Here is a 25,957-nt window from a genome sequence, read left to right on the forward strand (position 1 = left end):
CCTCCTTTCTTTCTTTCCTCCTTTCTTTCTTTCCTCCTTTCTTTCTTCCTTTTTTAATGACACACAACTCAGCAGTTTTCACTCTTCCTCCAGACCCTCTCCTTGCACACCTCTGTTGGACTAACATCTTGTGTAAGGGAGGGATAGAATACCCTGAGTGATGCTCTTCCAGCTCGCAATGCAAGGAGCCACACCATTGACTTTGGCCAACGGTGAAGCCAGCCCTTGGGATGCAGCCTCTTCCACACTCATATGCTCCAGCTGGAAACATAAACTTTCTTTCTATAGGAAGACAGGTTATCCTGGGGCAGAGGAAATGTTTCCTCTTCCTGGCAGGATGTTTGCAATGAGCCCAGAGAGAGGTATGTATAGAAACCTCCTGTTGTGGTTGCACCTCTGTGGAGATTTTAGCAAACATCTCCCAGCAAATGGTCTGAATCCATGCTAGTGCCCCAGAGCTGGAAAGGGCGAGCCAGAGGAAAACAGCCAAAGACAAATGTTAAAAATAATTATCTGACCCTTGCCAAATTTAGGTAGGGGCTCCCTTACTGTGTGATCAATAAAGCCGTGGGGGGAATCTCTAGAAAGAGACCTCCACATCTGGGTGAGTTTCTCGAAATGCCCAAAATCCAGAGAGATGGGCATCCAGTGCCCACTTTATCGTTCCTCCTTTCCACCTGCATTTCCCTTCTGGGAAAATACCTTTCCAAAAAAATTTTTTTTTTCTGAAAACAAAGGTTCTCTGCAAGATATCTTGGTTTTGAAAAAGCAGGTTTTTTTTTTTACTCCCTAAAAGATTTATCCAAAAAATCTTCAACTGATTCTGTTTAAACAACTGAGATCTCAGCCCTTCATCTCATAGAAAGCACAACTTGATGCGCAGCTTTGTGGGGCTCACCATGAGCTCAGCTTTCCATATCCCCTGAAAAACAGTTTGTTTATCCAAACACTGCATGAGCTCCTCAGAGAAATCACAGCTTCACACTTACGGTCATCAAACCACAGCCTCCAACACCACTTGCACAAACCAACAAACTGGTGGATGAGCAGTAACTCCTTTAGCACACTGCAGAAAAAATATCTTTTGTTGTTCTGTTCTGCACCATATGTGGCCATAATTATTTTTTATTTGCCGCTGTTTCCCCATACATGAAATCCAGCATGGGCTTTGCAGCTCTGCCACTCCTGCACCATGTGATCCCTGGTGTTGGGGCGGTGGGATAGGATGGAGAGAGAGGAACTTTCCATACACTTCAGCACTTCACATCGTTTTGACCCTTCATGCAAAAGGACACAAACTAGGTATTGTAAAGTTCACTGCGATGCACATAAAAATAAACTGGTTTGGAAAATGTCTGCTTTTTTTTTTGGTGCAGCCTACTCCTATGTCCAGTTACCGTGCTGTGGGACGTCTGTAGTAGTGCACAGTTGGTTTTACCACTAATGACGGGTCAGCCTGTCGGGGTTTATTTTAATTTTACGACCTTTAAGAGCAACTCTTGCGATTAAAATAGCAGCCGTCTCCTGTTTGTGCAGCAGTGAAACCGTCTGACACCGACACAGACACACACCAGGATGGGAAACATCGCCCTAATTCATCACCTAAACGCTGTCTGTCTAAACGCATGGGCCCAAGCTCCAGGCTCCTGGATCTCCCACCTGCCCATCCATGCAGAGGACCCAATATCCTCTCGGGATGTATGGGAGGGTGAGGGCATGAAGGATGCCACCTCTTGTGCCAGGCAGCCGGCTGGGACACAAGGTGTTCATTCATGGCAGCGCCAGCTTCACAGAATCACAGGCTAACAGTGTCCTGGGCTGCAGCAGGCAAAGCATCACCGGCAGGTCAAGGTGATCCTTCTGCTCTACTCAGCACTGTGGAGCCACATCTGGAGAGCCGGGTCCCATTCTGCTCCCCTAGCACAAGACAGGCCTTGTGCAACCTGCAGCTCCTTCCAACAGCCAGCAGCTGAAAGCCGTTGTTTCCCTGGTTGTTGTTTTGTGTTTTGTTTTTTTTTTTTTCTAAACGTTCACGTGAATGAAGTTCTGTTTGTGGAAAATTACATCACTTCAGCTGAAGGAGGCTTCCTGCTTTTCTTTGTCTCATCGTCACATGACTGCTGTCTGTTCACAACACGCTGCCTTCGGTATCTCGGCTTTTGCTACGTTGGTGCTATCAGTGTCTGGGGTTGGAGGGGATGTGCGCAGCACGGCCTGCTGGGATGATCTTTTCCCCTTTTCTTTCCTCCAGCCCACCGCTTTTGCCAGAACACACAAAATTAAGCGGTCAGCTTGACGAAGACATCATGGATACCTTAGGAAGGGAATGAGCAACCTTTTAATGGTTGGACTGTTTCCACTCTCAGTGATTCTATGAACGTCTTTCCAAAGGACTGGGCTAAAATCCAAGTCCTCCCAAGTTCACACGTGCTGATCGGCCGCATCATTCATACCTGGGTCTGAAGGCAGATGAGCTGCTGAACTGATGGGCTCAGAAAGGTAACTGGGGACAGATTTTCACCTCAGAAGGGCTTCTGGCGCTTATACAGCACTAATGATAAGATAATTCAGAAATATTTCGAACATGACAACGTAACGTACTGGCTCTGGCTGCAATTTAGTGCGTGTTATCAGGTTTTTCATTGCTTTTCCCTCGCTACGATGGATTCCAAGCTCGCTATTATTACAGCCATTACATGCTCGATTTTAATGGGGGGTGCTTGCAGCTGTCACAACGGGCTGAAAATATATTCTTTATGTCAAACTGCACGGGAGACATTTCCTCCTTGAGTCACTGACAGGTCACCTCCCAAACCAATTAGCTAATTGTCTAATATCACTCCCTGAAGAGCAAGAGAAATGAGTGACTTGCGAATGAACTCTGCCCATAGAAAATGCTTGTTCTCTCTCCCTCCCTCGCTATTTTTTTTTTTTTTAAACCTTAATTTAATCTGTCGGCCATTCCAACAAACGAGGCAGTGTGCCTCCCCATTCCTTGCATGTTGACTTTCTGCCAGACTGTTTCATCTTTTTTTTTTTTAAGTGAAGAAGAATAAAAACTAACAGCGTTTCCTTCCTAGTATATATAGAAACTCATTGCAGCTTGAGGGGTTCATCAGCAACCATTAGCTCATGCTTGGGTCCTAATCCCAAACCTGCCATTAGCTCCTTCTGGGTTCAAAGCCTCATCAGGAGCTGAAGAAGCTTTTGCTTAATGTAACCACGCATCTGTGCCAGATTTGGCTGCACTCAGGGTTAGACAGTATTACTTTATCCAGCAGAAGTGCTCCTTGTGTGAAGCCTCCCCCCTTGGCTGTTGACTTCACAAACATAAAGGAGAAAGTTTTCTGAGCTCTACAAAGAAGCCCTGTGCATGCCCAGGGATGCCTCCCATGCTGCTAGATGTTAACCAAAATTTCTGCTTGTCACCACTGTCACCATGTGGCCTCGACCTTCTTCAATCCCCTGGCCCCTAGGCCTCTGTATTAAGACCACTAAATCATGTTAGGCAACCCGATGGCCCTCTATGGGGGAGATGCTGGGCTCAGTGAGAGCAGTGCGTGCTGCTCAACGTGATTTTAGTAATGCTTGCTAATGTTTTCCTTTCTGTCTCCTATAATGTCCTCATAGACAAACTGGTGAGATATGGGCTAGATAGCTGGGCAGAGATGTAGGTCTCACTGGGGCCTGAATGGCTGGAAAGTAGCTTTGTCCTCCAGACTGGAGTCCTGGTGGACACCAAGTTGACCATGAGCTAACACTATGTCCTCATGGCAAAGACTGCCACCAGCCTCTTGGGCTGTGCTGGGCAGAGAATACTCTGCCAGTAGATCACAAGAAGAGATCCATCCCCTATGGGTCAGGGCTGGTGGGACACATCTCGATGCTGGGTCCAGTTCTGAGCCAGTACAAGAAAACCTGGACATACTGGAGAGAGTCCAACGCAGGGCCACCAAGAGGCTGAAGGGCTTGGAGCTCCTCTGGAGAATGGTTTCCCTTATCTCATTTCCTACATCTTCCTTTCAACAGCTCATCCTATCCCTACAGTTGTGGCTCAAAATACAACATATCCACTCGAGCACCAAGTACCTGAATGTACACATTCAGCCCATTGCTTTGGCTGCTCTATAACAGAGAAATAAAGAATTACAGTCTGGCTAAAGCTGGTCAAACTATCATTAACATGAAGCCCTGCCTTATGGGAATCCAAACAAGATAAAACAGTAAAGATTTAAATTTCCTGAGACACTGCTCTAATGGAGGTGGTAGGAGTATCTCAGATGGACAGAAATGGCTGGGACAGGGATGTGGCCTGCTAATTCATTTTTTAGGGTTGGCACCCATGGGTTTGAAATAAAACCCATAGCCATCACAGCAGAAATGCCCTATAAAATGACATTAGTTGACTCTACTGTTTTTTGAATGGAGAGGAGCAGAAGAAATGAACTGACAGCAGACAATATGATGTCTTGAGATCATGAAGAAAATGAAAGCAGTGGGAAAGAAGGAGAACGATGCTGCTCTTGGCACTGACCCAGCTGCTTGGTGGCTGCTCATTAAACCAGCATCCTGGGGGTTAAGTGCATTAGAAGAACCTGCCCCGACACATTGCCATCCATGCCTTTCTTTTATTTCCTTTGGAAAATGCTAAGTCACTCTTTAGCAAGAGGCCAGGAGAGAGGTTGCTTAGGAACTAAATCACTTCTCATTCTTAGACAGTGATTCTCACTGGCACGCAGGGCAACGTGGAAGTGTTCAGGGAAAGAAGCCATGTTACATCAGCTGTGAGCACTGGGCTGTGGGGTCAGCCCCAAGAACAAGACCAGAAGCCAGCTCCACCCCTCCATCCTTGAGACAACTGTGTGGGGCTCTTGCAAGAAACTACTGGGTTTGCTCCAAAAATAAACAAACAAGAAAACAACAACAACAACAAAAAAACCCAAGTATAAATTCTAAAGGTTTGGTCAATATCACATGAGGTGCTGAAGTGTGTCACAACTCCTGCTCTCCCCAGGTCCAATAGGAGGAAGTAAGGATGTTTCAGAAGAAGCGAGCCCAGGGTTTCAAAACACTTCAGACACCCAACAGAAAGAACACCAGACTGCTCAACATAGCATAAAGTTGCTCACAAGAGTTCTCTTCTGGAAAAGTTAAAATCTTGCAGGGACCATCCTGCAGGATGAGCTGTGGCAGCTCTCCAAGGAGACTGTGCCGACAAGGCTGCCCAGTCCCCACACCATCTGCCCAAGGGAAGCTATTTTGAGGGAATCACATGAAGACAGACAGATGAGTTTACACTTTGGAGCTGATGAGGCAACAAAAGCTGCAGGAAGAAGTTGAATCATCAAATTTCCACTGTGTGCACTTGGGGAAAGGTTCAAGCCATGCAGGAAAGCCTCGGAAGAGGTAAGGTAGGAGTGCAAGAAGTGAAAATCCCTTTCTCCTTCTCTGCTGAGACAGCCCAGCAGCTCTCTGACAGCCCTGCTGAAGATTCTGCACCGTTAACATTCGACATGAAACATGCTTGGCTCTCAGGCTCTGCAAGAGAGGAAATCCCCCATTTGCTCATCATTTCTATGCAATGTGTCAGCAGTTTCCAGAGCTTGAGGCAGGAGGTGAGGCTGAGCCAAAGGGATGTGCAGTTGATAAGGACCCCACTGGCATCGCCCTCTGTCTCACATGCTGTATAGCACCATAACACAACCCTATTTGCTCACATGCAAGAAGATGTAACTTGGTGAATCTCTGGAAAAGCCTGAGGAAAGGAACTTGCCAGAGGTAAACTTGCTGAGGTATTGTTTTCAAATGAGAATAAAGGACCCTGACCATACAGACACAGAATCGTTTGAGTTGGAAGAGATATCTGAAGGTAATCCAGTCCCACTCCTCAATGCCCATCTTCTTCTGACCTTCCCAGTTGACTTCAGAGATTCATCTGCAAAACCATTCTAAAATCACGATCAATCCAAGATAATGTCTTGCAGCTCTTGAGGCTGGACTAGACCGTGTTCTGCTACATCTTTATGTCCAACTTTGTCCCAGCTCTGTTCTCTTACAGTTTCTCCCAGAATGTTTAAAACAAGCAAACAAAGGAGGAAACAAGCCTCTCCCAACCCCAGCTAAGACAAAATTTGACACCCCATGATGCCTTTTCAGAAGTAAGAGAAGAGGATGCAGAATAAAAAGAAAGAAACAAAGTAGAAAATCATACAGGATAGACATGATAGTTCTTCAAAATCCTTGTCTCCCCTACCCATACATCTCTGAATCCAATAATCATTATAATTCACTAAGAAATAGGGGCAGGAGGGGACAATTCGGAAACTGCAGGGGCTTTGACTCTTTGCATGGTGTATCATAAGGTCAGGCCATCCAACTACATCCTTGTGCATCCCAATCCTGTACTGTTCAGTGGAGTATCGTGGCTGTGTTCAGGACCCACTGGATCTTGTGATGAAACATGATATCACTTGCAAGCGTCCTCTTCCATCCTGCAGGACTCAGATGGCAGGAGAACTGCAAGTTGAAGCAAAATTCTTCCCTAATGGGCAAAACAGCAGCTCACCAACATGCACGGGGAGGGTGTGAGGCCAGTGAGCTGGTTCTTTTCCCTGTAACTCCTACTGCCTCTCTCCCAGACCACATATTTGTGTGGGACCATCACCTTTTAGCCCAAAGTAACCCACTGAGATCAGGCCAATCCCACTTGAGGCATGAGAGAGACTGCAACATTTCCAGGACGAGAACCAGAACAGCCAGAAGCAGCTCTTGCTGGGTACCATCCCTTCATGGCCGTAGCTCTCCTTGCCCATCAGTGGGCATGACAGCAACCTCATGTGCACTACAAAGCCTCCCAGAATGTGATTTGACTTATATCACTGTAATAAGATCAAATACACTGATTCACTTCACTATTAAATCATCATTTACTGTCCAAGCCAGAAAACAAAACGACTATCTAGAGAAAGAGCCCAAGGAGAATTCAGCTGGCTCTGGCACATGTTTAAAACTCGGTGGTAGAAACCAGCTTGCAAATCCTCATTTCCTCTATCTGGGTCAGGGATTTTTTTGGCCAGCACAGCACGGATGTTGAGGAAGAGTAGATGCAGCAGAGGTTTTGCTTCGCTGCCCCTCTGCCCTTTGCAGCAATACCCCCCAGGTGCACTTCACTCAGCTCCATCACACCAGCTGGAGACAGGCTGCAGGCGGTGCTAATTTAACTTCACAAGGTGGTTTCATCAGCGTTTGGTTGCTGTGTTACAAGGTGAAGGATAAAGCCAGAAGGGAACCACCTCTGATCCTGATAACCCAGTGCCCCACGATAGACACACCCACAGTATTCTGTTTTTCTTTCCTGAATTGCTACATTCCTGCGTTTCCCTCTTTTCCTAACGCTCTTCCTTCTCACCAGCTGTCTCAGTACACACAGACAAATGGGTTTTCATGCAATCACTGTTTCTGGCCCTCACTTGGCTTCATAGCACCTCCTTGAGATGCAACAACCCAGAGTGCACAAACTGCAGAAAAGGAGCTGGCATCCTTTGCAGGCACCAAATTGAACACGAGCCAGCAGTATGCCTTAAAAAAAAGGTAATGGTGTCTTTGGCTGCATTAGGAAAAGCATGGCCAACAGGGATCAGCGCAGGGCTGGGGGCTGATCTTTGGAGATCTCCAAAAGCTCCTGGACGTGGTGCTGGGCACCCTGCCCTGGGTGTTTCTACTGGGGCTGAATTGAGCCAGAGGGATCCTGAGGTGCCTCCAGCCTCAGCCATTCAGTGATTCTACTCACACACTGCTTTTGGATATCAGTGCTTCCAACTGGACCCACCAAAAGACACCATGCTGTCATTCTCTCTTTGGGCAAAACCTGACTGAGTGCCTATGGGGCTGTGCACAGTGCTTGCCATGGGGGGGTAAGGTTGGGCAAAGGAACAGTAGACTTGGACCTGCAATTTGTATGCTCAGCGTCTTGTATCTGGATGAAGCAATATGTTTCATTTAGGGAGGGCAGGGGGAAGAAGAAAGAGGGAGGAAGAGGCTGGGATTGAGAATAAAGTGGTGACAGAGAGAGGATGGAATTGCTTTGCTCCACAGTCTTAAAGCCCAGCAGCCAGCTTTTCTTGTATCTTTCTCTCCTATGGGGACTGGGTCATGCTGCAAATAGAAGGGACGTGGTGTGATGCTGCACCTTGTTTCCTTGTGCAAGGAAGGTTCAGGTTGGGTATTGGGAAAAATTTCTTCTCAGAGTGGTGATGGATTGGCACAGGCTGCCCAGGGAGGTGATGGTGGAGTCACCATTCCTGGAGGTGTTCAATAACTGTGGAGATGTGGCACTGAGGGACGTGGTCAGTGGGCATGGAGGGATGGCTTGGACTGGATGATATCAGTTCTTTTTCGTAACCTGAATGATTCTGTGATTCTGTGTGAGAGACTGTGGGACAATGGTAGCCTCATGCAGGGGCTTAGATGAAGCTCTTAAAAGCTTCCTTGACCTCTGCTATCCTCATACTTATTCATCCAAAGAAAAAGCATGAGAAAGAGAAAAACCAGGCTGAACACATTGCTGGGAGAACTCAAATTGTGCAGAAAAGATTTCTCTTCCTTATATTTACACAGCCCATATCCATCAGAACGGCTTTGCCCCCACCCTCCTCACGTGATTCCTAAGCTTTTAGACACACTTAAAATTAATAAAATAAGTAAATAAATAAATAGAGAACATATTTAAAAAAAAAAAAAAAAGTAACAACCCAAAGCACTGCTCTACAAGCAGTACACTGCAAGGACACGTGTTTTTTCTGCTCACTTGAGCTCTGCCTCCTCCACAATCTTTCCTTGAGCCAAATGTTCCTGAGGAGGAAGGCTGGAAAAATCAACTCCCCCAGCACAGCAGGGCGAGGGCTGCTCCCCCCCCCCAGCACTGTCTGCAGGACATAGGCTGGGAACAAGTGCCTATTGTCCATCATTAAGACTGAAAAGCAGCTCAGTGGGGTAAAAATATAAGAAAACGATGCTTCAGGCCTTCTTTGTGCTCCGTGTCCACCTTCCAAGTCTGGTCCTTCTGCTTGCATTGGTGGTACACCTTGATAAGTAGCTCTAAAACCATCCTTTCAGGAAATTATTCCTATTATCACCTCCTAAAGACTTCTCCCATTTTTTTGGTGACACAATGGGGAAGGAGCAGAGTGTTGGCTTGGGTGTTGCAGTATTGACTGCACGGTTTCCAGGGCATGGCTGGAGTAGTTCGAAGTGAACATCTGCCAACCACTGTAAGGTCCATGTAGGACACAATCACGGCCAACCCCATCAGGGTATGCCAGCAGCTGATGCCCATCTGGTTTCCATGCTGCCTCCCATTCCCCACGTGGGATACATCTGCTGATTTCTCCAAGGCAACGCTTTCTGTGATCCTCGCGTGACATTTGTTGCACATATGCCAATTAATACTAATAAATATGCTAGCGCTGCTTCTGAAAGGATACACAGCGAGTAAAACAACAAACAGAACTGAGGGAGGACGAGGAGAATAAAAAGATGGCAAAGGAAAAGCAGCAGAGTGGCGTTAATGATTTGAAGCACTGACGGCCCCTTTTGCACGACGTGGTTATGAATACTGAAAACCCCATTCAGAATGCTGGAGAGACCCTACTAGGCAACAAATCGGCCTGGCTGCGTCCTTTAGGGCCGGCTCGTAAAAGGGCTTTGAGCACAAGAATCCCCTCCTATCTCCCATGTCCTTCTGAGGGATGAAAGCCAACACAGAACTCTGGCAAAAGTCCCCAGCTGAGATGAGCAGCGAGAAAAACCAAGGGATGTGCGATGTGTATCCACCATGGAGCCCTTCCTGCCCGATGAGGACCCCGAGTGTGCATCGATCCGCTTGATTTCCAGCAGGTGAGGCCTTCCCCAGCATTAAAAATAAACTTGTGAAGGCTAAATTCAGTGGATCTGAGCAAGCTGAACGAATCCATCCGAGCCTAGCGCTTTTATCCTCTGTATCCTTCAAACCTAAGCTGGGATAAAGCATTCAATTAAGGACAAGCTTGTCCTCTTGACCCTGCTCTGAGGCACCTGCAATCATTCCTTTTTACAGCCATCTCCTTTCATTTCTACTGCATCTGCCACTAAACAAGACTATTCAATGTAACAGGAAGATGAGGTTTACCCTGACATAGAATCACAGAATCACTGAGGTTGGAAAAGACCTCCAAGATCACCTAGCCCAATCATCCACCTATCATCACTATTTCCCAGTAAACCCACAGTACAACATCTAAATGTTTCCTGAATACCTCCAGGGAGGGTGACTCCACCACCTCCTTGGGCAGCCCATTCCAGTGCCAAAACACACAAATATATCTGCTCCAGAAGCTGTGGGTGCCCCATCCTCGGCAGTGCTCAAGGCCAGGCTGGATGGGGCATTAGGCTCCATGTCTATGGGAGATGTCCCTGCCATGGCAGGGGTTGGGACTGGACGAGTTCTAAGATCTCTTCCGATACAACCCAGTTCATTCTATGATTCTGTGGTTGTGGGGATGATATTAAAAGGGTCATTTTGCCACTGAGAAAAAGTATTGCTATGACTACTGATACTCATCTGCTGATGATATTCCCCTGGCGCTGGAGGAAATCACGGTGATTTCTATGCAAAAACAAAGTGAGATGAAGTCTGCTCTCTGGGAAAGTCAATGCATAAAACAGATTCATTACTCAGGGACAAGTCTCTGCTGCTCAGCTGGATGCAGTTGGAGCTGCGAGGTTTTGGGAAGGAGCTCTGCCTTCCGATGTTTAAATCATTAGGACACAGACACCGCAGTTCTGAGCTCCCCGTGGCTTCTGGGGAGTAATTCTGGCAGCCTGAACTAACCCTTCAGCTGTACAGCAGCACCTTCTCTTGACAGATGGATCCCCAACAGGTCACAGCAGCCCAGCACTTGGTCCTGAAGCATGAAGTTGAACCAACCCAGAATAAATCAATGCGGGCACGCTGGCTTCATCCCAACGTCTTGCCTTGCTAAATATAAGCCTGATGGGGTTGTGCAACCTGCTTCCCACATCCATCCGTTGGACCAGATGGTATTTAAGGAGAGAGAACAAAAGAGGTCTTGGAGAAGGTCTCATGGGTTATGGAGAGCAGCACGCTACAGGCAGAGACGAACCCCAATCCTACATCCAGCCAACCATCACTTGATACCTCAAGCCCTGAATGCATTCTTGCTGGTCTTCCTTAAGCAATTTGCAAAAATGAACTCAACGTTAAGAGCTCCCATGCTTCTGCACCCTAGGACCTGGGCTTTGATTACACAGTGGTAGAAAAGCAAAGGGTAAAAAAAAAAAATCACCTTTATCGTTTGGTTTTAAAAAAGCCCCTAAGTGAACTGAAGGACATGTTGATGGGATAACCTCCTCACAATGTAGGGGAAATGGGGAAAAAAGAAAGATAGAGAAGTTAACAAGAAATTATATAAGGAAATAATATTAAAAAATAAAAAAATAAAAAGTCCATCAAATAAACAAAAGCATTACTAATAAGCTGGAAATGTCATAATACATCAGGAGATCACAAGATCGAGCCCAGAAAGGTCCAAATGGCAAGAGCACACTGTTAAAAACAGATGGGAAAAACAAGACAGGAAAGGTTGAGACTGCCTTTCTGAACTGCTGTTCCCAACACGGGTTTTAGAGGTGATGCTGGTGTGGCTGGGGAGATGGTGGGTGAAATACCAGCCGTCTGCATCGCCTGAGCCATCCCTGTGGAAACCTTAAAGCTGGGGGACGGAGGAAAAAAGCTTCATGCTTAAATCCCTAATCAACAACTTTGGAAATTTAGATTTTCCAGCATCCTGAGCCCAGGCTGGCCATGTGACAATTCAGGTTAACAATGCAGCTTTTTATATCTTGGAGTTGTTTGGGGGTTTTTTGTGTGTGTGTGTGTGAAGTAGTAAGGCTTGGTCCTCACTGTAGGATTGTGCTTCGAGGCAGGGATTCAGGCTGCATTTCTGCAAGATATTGCAGCATGGGGGATGGCAATGGGTTTGCAGAATCACAGAATTGTTTGGGTTGGAAGGGACTCCTAAAGGCCATCTGGTCCAACTCCCCTGCACTGAACAGGGATATCCACAGCTCCATCAGGTGCTCAGCACTGTCCAAGCAGGTCCTCGGTAAGCAAACACAAAAAAGGTACACACTGAGGAAAGGGGGCTGACAGCAGGGATCCACTAAATGTTAAGAATTAAAAGAAAAGGAAAAAGGAGGACCAAAATAAATGGAAAGACCAAGGAGAGATGGTAGGTAAAACTCCTGATGACAAGCTTGTAGGATGCTAGATACTAGATACTACTATCTAGATACGAGATGGTATCAGCTATCCACTGGCCCTGTTAGAGACTTTCCAACCTAAAAACACACACATATATATATAATAAAAAGCTGTCTCCAAATGGGTGAAAACAGAGCTGAAGCAAGCGTAGCAATGGATGCTTGGGGCCATGCTTTCCAGGAGCTCCAACATGGCCAAAGCCCAGTGCTGTTATTTATCAGTAGAGAGGCTAGTCTGGAAGAACTCAAAACAAGTCGAACTCAAAAATCTGGAATATCTCAAAAATATTTGTAAATATTAGGGTTTGGCTCAGGTGCCGTTCTATGTGGGAGAGGAGGAGAGGAATACTTTCCAAAGCTCAAACCAATGCCTTCTATGATTTTCAATAAACTCAACTGATTCCCTTTATTATTTTGCATTCTTTCATGCTTTGGGTTCCAAGGGATGCCTAAACTTCCATGCACAGAGGCTGTCAGCACAGCATTTCTAGCCCAGCAGGAAGTAGGAGCAATCTCCAGGGAGAGCCTATTTTTGGAGACCTAGCCAGTTCCAAACCAAGCCTTCAAACTTTTGCTTGTTATTATTCAGATGAAGGCAGCAGAGGGGGAGAACTGAGGCATTCCCACAGAAGCTTGCACTGCTTCTCACACTGCCAGCCTCTCAGCGCTGCATGGAGATGTCTTTATGGGGTTGGCATAGGTTTGGAAACCCATGGGTGTTGTTCTGGGGGTTTCTAAGGTCCTGAGTGGAGATGCAGGTGTTTGGGTAAAGCTGTCTTCCAATTTCAAAACAGGAGTTCTTAATTTCTGCACGGTTGCATGGAGGCCAAAGTGGACAGAGAAGATTCCTGTCCTTTTCACCCCAACACTCCAATCAAAACCCTTGTGTGTAACAAAGATTTGCACTACAATAGCTTTGCATGCTACTCTACATACCAGTAGTATTAGCATGGATGGCAGTAGGGCACCCCAGAGCCACGCTGCTGAAGGACTGCATTACACAACATTACACTGCATCATCCTTTTTCTTGTTTGTTTTTCCCTTTTACAACTCCTACTTTCTATGTTAAAAACAAACCAACATATTTAATAGCCATCCCTGATTCATTCCTTAAGATAAATAAGTTAAAACAGAAACACTGGGCAGTATGCAATGAAAAAAAAAAAAAAAGAATCATACTAAAACCCTTTGGCTGAATTTAATATCTATTAGAACCCGCAGTCATGATGGAAATGTATTTATAACTGCAAGCCTCCACTAAATTATCTTAACAGCCTCTAGCTGTTGCTCTGATAGCCAAAACAGCACAGTATATTAGCAGCTCGCGGTACAAAATTATATGCGTTGCTCTTATACCACGTTTTAGCCCCAGACACACTAAAGTAGGGTGAGATTTACTCTCGTTACCCAAGCAAGCTCACGTGTGTATGCTGAGTACATCCCCTGACTGCAGCTGCAGGGCACAAACCCACGGTGAGCGCAGCACCAGCATCAAGGGCTCAGCTTTCCCCCTCCTTTCCCACGTCTGAAAGGCTTTCCGCTCATCAGATCCTCTGTCCTGGCTCTCGGGCTGAGCTTTCCAACAGGCTGAATCCACTCCTCGCCTTGCCTCGTTGATCATAGGATTTCAGGATATCCCGAGTTGGAAGGGACCCATGAGCTGCATCGAGTCCAACTCCCAACTCCAAACAGGACCTCCCAAAATTCAGACCCTATGTCTGGGAGCACTGACTGCAAGGAAAGGCAGACATGAGGGGTTCCTTACCAGGAGCACAGCCTGAGCAGGGTGGGACCAGTGACCTCCAGAGGACCTTCCAACCCATGAGTGATTCTGTGGGATGCAACGTAGAAACGGGTAGGAAGACAGGACTGAAGGATGCTGGTGGATGTTGATATCCAATTCTCAGCTCTCTGACAGCCTAAGAGTCACTTCACACATCCATTTCCTATTTATAAAGCATCCAGCACAGCCACAAAGGCAATTTCTCCTTCAGAAACCTGCTGGATGTCCAACTGCTCACCCCAAACTTCTGTTAAGCTGGGATGATGGGTATTCAGATCCTTCATATCCTTCAATTCTTCACCTCAGCGCTGTGATGCCAAGATACCATAATTTTCAGGTTAGATGAATGTTAACAAGTGAAAAAAGGAAAGTGTAAAAAGTCAGAGCAAGAAAACAAACCCAAACCTATCCTCACTTCCTTAGGAGGAAGTTTTTCACACAGAGGGGGGTGAAGCACTGGAACTGTTTGCCCAAGGAGGCTGTGGATGCCCCATCCCTGCAGGCATTCAAGGCCAGGCTGGATGTGCCTCTGGGCAGCCTGGTCTGCTGGTTGGCAACCCTGCACATAGCAGGGGGTTGAAACTAGAGGATCATTGTGGTCCTTTTCAACCCAGTCCATTCTATGATTCTGTGATATGATTCTATGATTCTGTCCCATGTTGATGGTGTTTGGGTACAAAGGGATAAACACAGAGTGACTCGGGTTGCAGGGAGACCTTAAGGCCCACCCAGTTCCAGCCTCTGCCATGGGCTGGTTGCTCCCCATTACCTCAGGCTGCCCAGGACCCCATCCAGCCTGGTCTTGAGCATCTCTGGGGATGGGGCACCCACAGCTCCCTGAGCAGCAGTGCCATGGCCTCACCATCCTTCAAGTAAAGAATTTCCTCCCAGTACATTACCTAAATCTCTCTTTTTATAATTAGTCGTAACTTCCACATGCCTTGACAGCCACAAATCCAAAGGAGGGTTTACACCAGGGCCCTCCCACATTGCAAAAGGAGGTGAGGACCGTGCCTAACCCACAGCAGTTTGAGCAGCACCATGCGGCAGACAGGAGCGTGTGATCTATGAGCAGCTCATCCAGAGCACACAGTGCTGGATTCTCACCTTCTGTGTCAGCCCCAGCTATGGCTGGCTAGTGGGTGGCCTCAGGTACAAAGAAATGCAAAGAACAGGCTTTAAAAGTTCTTATTTTTCTAATTAGAAATGCAAATCTTGCAGCTTCTTGCCCTCAGCACCTTGATCCTCACGGAAACGAACGTCCACAACACCGACCTGTGGGACAGCCTACCTCCGCTTGCGCATGCGTGTAATTACTGAAGTGCCTTCAGTATTAAAAAAGTGTGCAAACGACCTTCCCCTCTGCACAGAACCCATCCCAAACCGCTCCTTGGAACGCCAGCACATGATGCATCTCCTGCATGCGTGCCAGCTGGCCGTGCTGATTTGATGCTAAAACGAGCTCACTGATTGATTCTGAGTCGAAGCCTCAGCCAACGTGTTTTGCAAGCATTTAAGACAACAGCCCGGTCCTTTCCAGCCCTTGCTTGTGTTGCTTTGCAAGGGGTGCAATTCAGGAGAACAAATCACGGTGGTGGGAGAGGCTCTGTGCTGGATCTTGCTGGTCCCAGAACGATGCAGGCCGTGCTGTAGGTGGGAACTCTCCAAGAAGTCTTACGAGCCTGAATGTCCATGACCAGCTCCTTTTCTACATTTGATGCCAAGGGATCATAAATGCCCGATTCTTGAGTGCAAAGGGGACCAACGTGGGCTCTGAGCTGGGTCCAGCATCCCATTTCCCCAACGGATCACATCATGACAGACAGCTCTCCCCATTACATGGGGTCACATCGCACACATCCCATTCTACGGGTGGGTTCAAGTGATGGGGCGGGATATCCACAGTGTGCTACTGGAGCCCACAGCCCCTTGGTGATGTGCCAAACGCTATGAGGCACCCCATAAAACATCCCAGCAGCCAAGGTGGGACCCCTCTGCACGGATGGCAGTCCTGTGTGCTCTACCAGGCTTCTCTCCCATTCACTCTCTCTGGAAGGTGGCTGTCCCTTGCTGTTTTGCAGACCCATGGTGTACAGCTTTCCCAGGCTCCTAATCACTCTCCTCGCCCTTCTGCAAAGAGCTTGGTGTCAGGGGTCCACCCACACACATTTCTGTGGGATAAAGTCCCGATTGCTGGCAGGAAGGCTCTCTGCACACACAGATGGCTCACAGCTCAAACCCCAATTTCCAGCCTCCTCCAGGGACCAGCCTGCATCGCTTCTCAGCATCTGCCTGGCACAGACAGTAGGACCCCAAGCCCCGCTCTCCCCGTAATCACCAGCATCCCATCTCTTCTATTTTGTCTTCTATTTCATATTTCTCTTTATTTAATATCTTTTACCCCCGCTTTGAGCCAGCAGGAATCACACACTGCTCACTGTCTGCACTGCTGCCGTCGCTACGGATAATACACGTATTATATATAGGTAGGGATGGGCTCAGCTGCCAACTCTGTTCCCCTCCTCTGCCACCCCAACCCTGCGCCCTGACCCCAAAACAATGAGCTCTTCTATTCCCCATTGCCCCGCTGGAAACTCCGCTCTGACACTGTGTGCAGCAGTCAGGGGCTGGAGGAGGCAGGGAAGGGAGAACACAAGCCTCAAGTCAGCAATTCTTCCTCTGTCACAGCAAATGACATTTTCCTGGGAGCTTCCTATCTGGAGGGGGTTATTTAGGAATGACACAGAGAGCTGCAGAAAAGCTGGAATCAAAGGAGCTGTGTGCAGGACGGACGGCGTGGGAGCAGCATGGCTATTTTTGCCTTAAATATGCTGGTATGGGTATGTGTTGGGTCTGCCCCTTCCTGCACTGGATGGATCTCAAGCCCACAAGCTGCATGGCAGGAAGACTTGGATGTGCTGAGGTGCTCTGTAGAAGGGAGTTGAGAGAGACTTTGAAAAGGAGAGGCAGTGGTGATGCACTGAACACCCGAGCTGAATTAGGACCTAAACCTTCCCTGTTCTTGTGGGTGCCACATCCATGGAGGTGCTCAAGGTCAGGTTGGTTGGGGCCCTGGGTGACCTGGTGGTGGCAGCCAGCCCATGGTAAGGGTTGGAACTGGACAGGCACTAAGGTTCCTTCCAAACCACACCAATCCGTCATTCTGTGACAGCAGGAAAAGTCAGAAGATACCTCAGTGCCACCAGGAAAGAGGAGGACAAGGCAGGTTTACCAATCAGTTTTGGGAATGAGACAATCCCCATTCAGGTATGACATTAAGTGTCTGTTGAGCAAGCCAACTGACATCCTTTAGCAGCAGTAAAAAACTCCACTGGGACATTCAGAAAGTCAGGGTGGAACCTGAACAAGCAGCTGTGATCATCAGCAAAACTTAATCACCGAAAATCTGAGATTCAAAGACCGCAAATCTTTGACTCAAATGTTATTTCCATCCTACCATATGGATGCAGGAGCTGGAACACCACCAGCAAGATGTCTAAATGTCTTCCAAAGCAAATGCCTTTGGAAAATACCAGGTTTAAGCGGAATATGATGCATAACAAGTGCTGAGATGCCATTAGGACAGCGTCCTAGAGTAACCCATGAGACACAGTGGAAGTATTTCAGGTGCCCAAAAGGTGCTAGAAAGTAATAGAAAAAAAATGAAATAAAAAACCGTCCAAAAATCCAACCAGAAGAAATCTCTGTTAATACTTTACAGGGAAAAATACAGACTGAACACACAGGATTTAAATCTACTGAGGCCACGGGAAGAAGGGGCCAGAGCAGAACTGGCAAAGCTTGCTAAGAGGAAGAAGCAATTCAAATGCTTAATACAGAAATGTCTAAGAGCTGCTCTCAACTGGTCCTGCTGCACAGCCAGATTGAAACTATAAATAAAAACGTCCAATTTCTGGCCTCAAAGTGAACCTCCCATCCTGAGCAGGCATCAGTTTTGGGTGAGAAATATCACATTTGGACAGAGAAGTTCGTTTCTAGGTATTGTTGTAATGCAGACTGATGCAACATTTCCCAGATCCTTCCAACCTCCTCCAGGAAAACTGCGCAAGAGCTCAGAAAGAAGGAATCAAATACGAGAGGACAAATCCAGAGATGAAATCCCCCCACAGGTTGCTGGCATCAAATTATTCCAGATTCATTGGAGAAACAGGCACCGCTGGCTATCACACACAGCAAGAAACACACACTGCCAGCACTCACATTTTCCTCTCATTCTCTAAAAGCACAGCTCATAAGCTGAAGATGACTATGAGTTTTTTTGGAGTGAGGCTGATGTTTTGTTAATTTTCATACATATATATATATACTACAAAAGCATTCAATCATAGAAGGTGATTAGCTCAGCACTGTAAACAACTCATTTCTAACACCAAAGACTTCTTGGCATGGATGTAATGCTGAGATGTAATGGATGAAAGTGGAAACGTCAAGCAAAATCCCAAAGCTTTCCCTGCTCCCCCTTGCATTGCTCTGCTCTGAGCTTCGAAGGGAGCAGTGGTGATGTCCAGAGATCAGCCAGCATGCAATAAAAATGAGAGATTTTTCTTCTTCAAGCTACACTCCTGGCTTATTCTTAAATACAACATGTATTGCTGATTCTAGGCTGAACCTCTTTTTGCTCAAATTCTTGGCAGGATGGGTCTGTGCCATGGAGGTAGGGTGGGCCATGCAGTACAGGAGCGACAGAACTCAGAAGCCTATTTCAGCCCTCTGACTGCTCCCTGTGCACCCTTCTCAAGACAGGGATGAAAGTGCTGCATCACCACCTCTGGCTGCCCTAAGATCCAGCTGCAGCATCTCAGCATTACAACAGGGGAAGAAGACCTTGGGAAGTACTGACTCAACTAGATGGGAGGAACTACCTGAAGGGAAGTTGTAGTGAGGTGAGGTCAGCAAGTTCTCCCAGGTAATAGTGATAACATGAGAAGTAATGGCCTTAAGTTGCACCAGGGGAGATTCAGGTTGGATATTAGGACAAACTTCTTCTAAGAAAGAGTGGCAGTGCATTGGCACAGGCTGCCCAGGGAGGCAGTGGAGTCACTGTCCCTGGAGGTGCTCCAGAGCCGTGGAGATGTGGCACTGAGGGTCATGGATTAATGGGCATGGTGGGAGTGGGTTGACAGTTGGACTAGATGATCTCAGTGGTCTTTTCCAACCTTAATGACTCTATATTCTAATTATTCTAAGTCAAGCAGGGATGGCCCTCAACACATGTGCAGACAAACCACCAACTCGCTCTATGTCTCAGTATCCCCATCTGACCAAACCCTTCTGGCAGACATGGCCTCATTGAACACCCAACACAGAATCACAGAATCATAGAATTGCTGGGCACCACTGAAAAGAGCCTGGGCCCATCCACTTGACTTCTGCCCTTTAGATATCTAATAAGCATTGATAAGATCCCCTCTCAGTCTCCTCTTCTCCATGATGAAGAGTCCCAGATCTCTCATCCTTTCCTCATAAGGGAAATACTCCAGGTATTCAGTCATCTTTGTGGCTTTCCACTGGACTCTCTCCAGCAGTTCCCTCACTTTTTTGAACCAAGTAGCCCAGAACTGGACACAGTACTCCATATATGGCCTCAGCTGGGCAGAGCAGAGGGGAGGATCACCTCCTTCAACCTGCTGGCCATGCTCTTTTCATGTACCCCAGCATAACGTTGGCCTTTTTGGCCACAAGAGCACACTGCTGGCTCAAGGCCAACACCAAGTGTTTTGAGTCCAAATTCTGGTTTCCTCAGCTGCTACTGTAATCCAAATAAATAATATTTGCTCTGCCTTTGAGTCACTACTATAAATTATGTGCTTTGGTCTGGTAAACACTATTACATCATCTCTTGCATCTAGCATACTCCAAAAGAAAAAGAGAAAGAAGGGTTTGAGTATCACTTTTGCTCTCTTCCAAAGGGAAATTAAGCAAGCTTCCCAAAACACTTTCCTCAAGTATTATTTGTGGTCCTTAAGTCCTTAAGTCCACTGATCTCTCACATCTACTGTGGGCTTGGCCAGGACCGCTAGTCAGTTCTGAAGTCACAACGCAGCCCCAAAGAAGAGATGTCAGCCAAACTGTCTTAGCACAAAGCATGACATTCACAACAGAAATACCTTACCCCTTGGGCATGACTTTGCGCTCACCTTGATCAAACCCAGTAACAGAGGAGCTGCCTTAGCATAGCACATATCATAGAATCATAGAATGGCCTGGGTTGAAAAGGACACATGGATCACCGAATTCCAACCCCTTGCAATGTGCAGGGTCGCCCATCACCAGACCAGGCTGCCCAGAGCCACATCCAGCCTGGCCTTGAATGCCTCCAGGGATGGGGCATCCACAGCCTCCTTGGGCAAACAGTTCCAGTGTGTCACCACCCTCTGTGTGAAAAACTTCCTCCTAATATCTAACCCAAAGCTCCCCTGTTTCAGTTTCAAACCATTTCTCCTTGTCCTATCACTTTCTACCCTCATAAATAGCCATTCCCCCTCCTGTTTATAAGCTCCTTTCAAGTACTGGAAGGCCACAATGAAGTGTCCCCACAACCTTCTCTTCTCCAAACTAAACAAGCCCATTTCCCTCAACCTTCCTCATAGGATAGGTGCTCCAGCCCTCTGATCATCTTAGTGGCCACATTGCTAATAGATAACTAACTAAATAAAATAAAAATAAGAAGGGCTATCCAACTGCATTGGGAGCTGCGCTAAAGCAGTTACATTGCCTCCTAGTTCGGTGTCTCCATGCTGCTTTGTGCCACAGATATATGGGAAATGTTGGCATGCAGGCATTTCTGGAGTTTTCTGGTCCAGCTCTGTGAGGTGGGACTATATCAAGATAGATGGGATTTTCTCCAACCAAGCCCTAAAATTCTCCAAAGACAGAGACCCTGCAGATTCTGTGGGAGCTTTACCCTCTGCACCATGACCTCATTAGGGAAGAGGCAGTTTGTTGTTGCTGTTCCTTGCTTTGCCATTTGTCACAACCAAGAAGAGATTGGTTCCACCATCCCCTGAACAACCCTTACAGTAGATGGAAGTTTTAGATGAAGAATCACAGAATCATGGAGGCTGGAAAAGACCTCCAAGTCACCCAGTCCAATCGTCCAGACGATCACCATGAAGAGTATCACCACCATCACAGCGACCCCAGGAAAGTGCTGCAGACCTGTTCCCAAGGAAAGAGGTCCAAGAGAAGGTTGCAGGGAAGAGGCTGTGTGTTTTGACTCATCAGTAATGATGCGGCAGAGAAACAAGAGAGAGGGAGCATGATCCTTGTGCAGTGTTGCACAAGAGAGGTGGTGCTGCCCTGGCAAGGGGAACGCACCCTCTGACCTGCAAACCCTTCTCTGGAAGAGTAAGTGCTCATCCCTCCTCTGAATCACGGGGCAGATGACAATAGCCAAACCTTCTGATGGTTCTTTTGAATCAAGGTTGTAGATTACATGGGAGGAGCAGGGTGCAGCAAGGCAGCTGAACAGCTGGAATCACAGAATCATACCGTATCCTGAGTTGGAAGGGACCCACAGTGGTCAACAGGTTCAACCCCTGGCTCCACACAGCACAGCCCAAATCCAAACCCGATGTCTGAGAGAGGTGTCCCAATGCTCCTCGAGCTCCAGCAGCTCAGGCCCTCGCCCACTGCTCTGGGCAGCCTGTTCCATGCCCACCACCCTCTTTCCTCACACCCATCTGATCCCATGTATGCCCATGTATGCCCAGGTAAAGCCTCTTTCTTGTCCTTCCTGAATTCAGGCTCAAAATCCCTAAACTCACCCAAACCAGTACTGGAAAGGACGTGGAGAATTTGTCAAATTTATTCCACTGCCTCACAACAGGCGCTCCCGAGGCACTGCTTGGACAACCTGCTCTTTGAATCTTCCGACGGAGACTCCGAGCTCATCCCAAACCATCTGTTCCACTCCTCACAGGCAGAGCTTAGGAATTTTTTTCCTAACACTATTTCCCTTGCTGCAGCTTGAGCTCAGCACTTCTTGGCCTCTCATTGCTGGCTTCAGACAACAGTTTACTCCCTTCCCCTTTGCAGCTACCTTTGACATGCTCAAGGACTGTTATTTCTCCTCTCATCCCCAGACTAAACAACTTCATTTCCTTTAGCCTTTACACGCTTTCTAGGTTTTTGCTCATTTTTTGGTGCTTTTCTCAGGAGTGTCTGCAACTGCTTTCTATTTTCAGCAGAGGGGAGCATCCTGAGTAAGGCACAGACAAACACAGCAGCTACCCACTGGGAAGAAAAGGAGGAACACAGTTTGCTTAACAGCCATCTCTTAGACTTTCACTGCAGACATAAAAGGATGTCTTTCTTCTCCCATCCCCCCAAATTAGCAGCTTGCCAACCGAGGTGAAATGTTGGTACCCCAATCATTTGGGCAGCCTAGCACTTCTTTGCACAGGTTGGCCTATGTCTTCATCCTATGCCTGCTTCCTTTGTCCACATCCCTTATTCTTTTTTAATGAGGATGTCCTTGCTGTGCAGCTTCAGGCGGGATACTGAGGATCTACTTCAGGGCCCAAAAGAAGCAAAAGAAGCCCTTCAGCAGGAGATACTCGAGAAATAGGGCTGCAGGATTTCAGCAGCTCAACCCATGGCATCCCTTAAGCTCTTCCCACCGCACAGGAGACATAGCAAGCCTTCAGATGACCTTCAGATGGCTGGATATAAGGAAAAGTTTTTTACAATAAGGTCGGTGAGGCACTGGTACAGGCTGCACAAATTGGTGGTTGTGACCCATCCCTGGAGACACCTAAGGTCAGGTTGGATGGGCTCTGAGCACCTGATGGAGCTGTGGGTGTCCCTGTTCATTGCAGGGGAGCTGGACCACACGGCCTTTAAAGGCCTCTTACAATTCACACGATCCTATGATTCCATGACCTTGAACAAACTGCTCCTGTTTGATGTGAAGATGTCCACTGCCTCACCAAGCAAAACACTCCCCTCAGTGTTTAAAACAGTGGGAGAACAAGAAAAGCATTAAAGGACTGTAAAACCAGTGCAAGGAAAAAAGGTTTTGTTTGCAGCAGAATTGTAGCTGCACATCTCAGCCAGACAGAAAACACACTGCCTTCATGGTACATAAATGCACATGCTGACTTAACGACAGGAAGCTCTGAGCTCCTCAACAATGACAGCAGTTAATTTCTGCATTGCCTTTCTATGGGAGTCCACCTCAAACCTGGCTCTGCATAAAGAGAACTGAGTCCCCAAACCCACATGGGGTTGGGAGATAATTGATCACACAACGAAAGCCAAGGGGTTTGGTTAGGGACTGGATTTGGTATGTATATATATACACACACACACACACATATATATATATATACTTACACATATTTATTTATTTGTTAATTTATTGCATGGGTGCTTTAAGGAAGAGCCAGAGCTAAAGGATGGCTCTGTGCTTTGTGGCTGCACATAATAAGACCTCTCCACGCGTGAAAGTCACAAGGGGAGAAGGTATTAAAGTGTTTGCCTTGAAAAATACTCAAGCCAACCAGTGCTGGACCTTGGCATCCCAAGCAGAGCTGAGGTATTGGTACTTTGGTGCCTCCAATGCTTTTGATCTTCAAGTGTTTGCCTGATTTTCCTCCAGTACCATATCTATGAGGCTCATCCAAGACCAGAGCCCAACAGACCGAGGCCCCGAGACCACACATGCCCCAGTTACAAAGCAAGAAAGGCACAGTTTATTTCAACCTTGAAGCAGTCATTGTTTGATCTGGTGAGCATCACACCATGGAAGAGAAACTCCTGACCCCAGTATTTTCCACACACAGTCCACTAAAGCGAGACCGTAACTCCAGATGAACGCCATGAGGATCAGAGAAGAGCTCCCTGCCCCGCAGACTCTGGATGGATAACATAAAGAAAACTGAGCATCCTCCCCTCTTGCCAAAGCTCTCCTTGAAAAGTAAAACCAAAACAAAGCCTGGCTTACACAGCACAGCCCTTCCAAGGGCAGTTTCAGCAACACGCCCATGGGCAGACCCACACTGCTGAAAAGCTCTTGTCAAAAAGAAAATAAATCCATCATCTTCCCTGTGTCAATACAGGCAGAGCAGGAACTTCAAACCCAATTAGCAGCATCCTGCAGCTTGAGATTCCTCCTTTGAGGTCGCAAAGCAGAATATAAACCAAGAAAAGCGGCGAATCCTTCCTTGGGAATCTGTACAAAAGCCACCGTGGGGGCTTTTTGTGCGTGGAAAATCAAAGTCCGAGCATGTGTTTTTGTTGTAGGTTGCATGGGAGCAGTGCTATCAGCTGCACAATCACAACCACTATTGGAGAGAACCATTTGATCAACGCATCCAACCACTATTGGATGATATTTATACTACTATGGTAAAAAGCATAGGGGTTGTAGAATGACAGAACGGCTTGGCTTGGAAGGGACCTGAAAGATCAACCAGGCTTCAACCCCACTGCCAAAGGGCTGCCAAAGGGATGGAGCAGAATGGGTGACAAACATCCCCAGACCCAACCCACAAGGCAGGAAGCCACGGCAACTGGAGTGACTGGAGGGGAAGTCAATGCCCAGCAATCCCCCCGAGCTCCATCTGCCCAGCGCCGCTTCCTGCCCCACACGGCTGCGTGGGATGGATGGGCGCATCCCGCCGCGACCGCGCTTCCTCCGGGGAGAAGGGGGGGGTGGGGGAAATAAGGATGTTTTGGAGACATGGGTGGCTTGCAAAGAGCACTTTGGGGTGTATCTGGATGAAAAGCACTCCTTATGCACGTCGGTAATTAGCGTGTCACGCCCTCGTGCGTGGCGTTGAGCAGATTTATGCTGGAATGCCGGAGCACAGGCTGGATATTCAGGCGGCGGTGTGAGCGCCCTTTCACGGGGAGGACGCCGGGGAGCTAATGATGTTCGATGAGTTAAGGCCACCGGTGACTCAGGATAGGCAATTAGTTGATTTCTGAGGGAGGAAGGTGCTTTGCTCCATTAAGCTAAAAGCATCCTCCACAGTTCAGCGTGCACAAAGTCATCCCGTCCGTCTCCCAGAAATGCCTGGGTGGATTAGGGGTTTGGACATTTCCCACACAAACAGCCATCTGCACCTCTGTCTCAGTACATTTGGGGTTGGATTCCTTCCCGGCTCCATCCCTACATCTCAAAGGGGCACAGGCATTCAAGGGAAAGGATTGCAAAGGGTCCAATGCAAGGAGACACAGCACCACTGATAGGGCTGCTATTGGGGTGGGCTGACAGAACCACTGATGTCGGGCTGCCTCTGCTCTGGGTGAGGCTGGTAACCCCAAACCACAAATGGGATACATCTCCAACCTTACTTTAACTTGTAAAATAGGACTAACGAGCCACCTCCCTTTGAAGGGTACATAGCAATGCCTCCATCACACAACACCAGGCAGGTGGATCCAAAAAAACACATGCATGGGATAGAGATGAGACCGAAGGACGGAGATCCCCAGGAAGAGAGAGCATCCATGGGTGGAGATCCTCATGAAGGGAGGGAGAGCATCCATGGGTGGAGGGTGAATGTCCCCAGGAAAGAGAGTACTCAACCAGGCACATCCTCATGAGCTGATGCTGGCATCGGGGCGAGGGATGTGCCGAGTCATAGGGTGGCAGCTCCTCCAGCCCTGCACGGGGCCCATCAGGCAGAGCAGGGCTTGAAGAACAGTTATTTCTTTCAACGAACAGCGGGGAATGTGACAGAGGCGGCATTTGGACCCTCTTTTACAACTTCCTCAAAATGTTTTGATCTCGGCCGCTAATGGCACAAAGGGCGATCCGAGCGCTACCGGGGCGATCTTCAAAGCGTCGGAACATTGCGGGATTCAGAAGAATCGCGGGCGGAGAA

General features: G+C 47.6%; 1 protein-coding gene across 3 annotated transcripts in view; it reads right to left on the bottom strand.

Annotated features, from left to right (window-relative positions):
* The window catches only part of GAB2 (GRB2 associated binding protein 2), a 95,258-nt gene that overhangs the window by 68,922 nt on the left and 379 nt on the right, over nucleotides 1–25,957 (bottom strand). The gene's annotated exons all lie outside the window — the stretch shown is intronic.

The sequence above is a fragment of the Centrocercus urophasianus genome, unplaced genomic scaffold (genome assembly GCF_019232065.1).
Source record: "Centrocercus urophasianus isolate 14NV4802_14NV808 unplaced genomic scaffold, USGS_Curo_1.0 seq_74, whole genome shotgun sequence".
Lineage (NCBI taxonomy): Eukaryota > Metazoa > Chordata > Aves > Galliformes > Phasianidae > Centrocercus > Centrocercus urophasianus.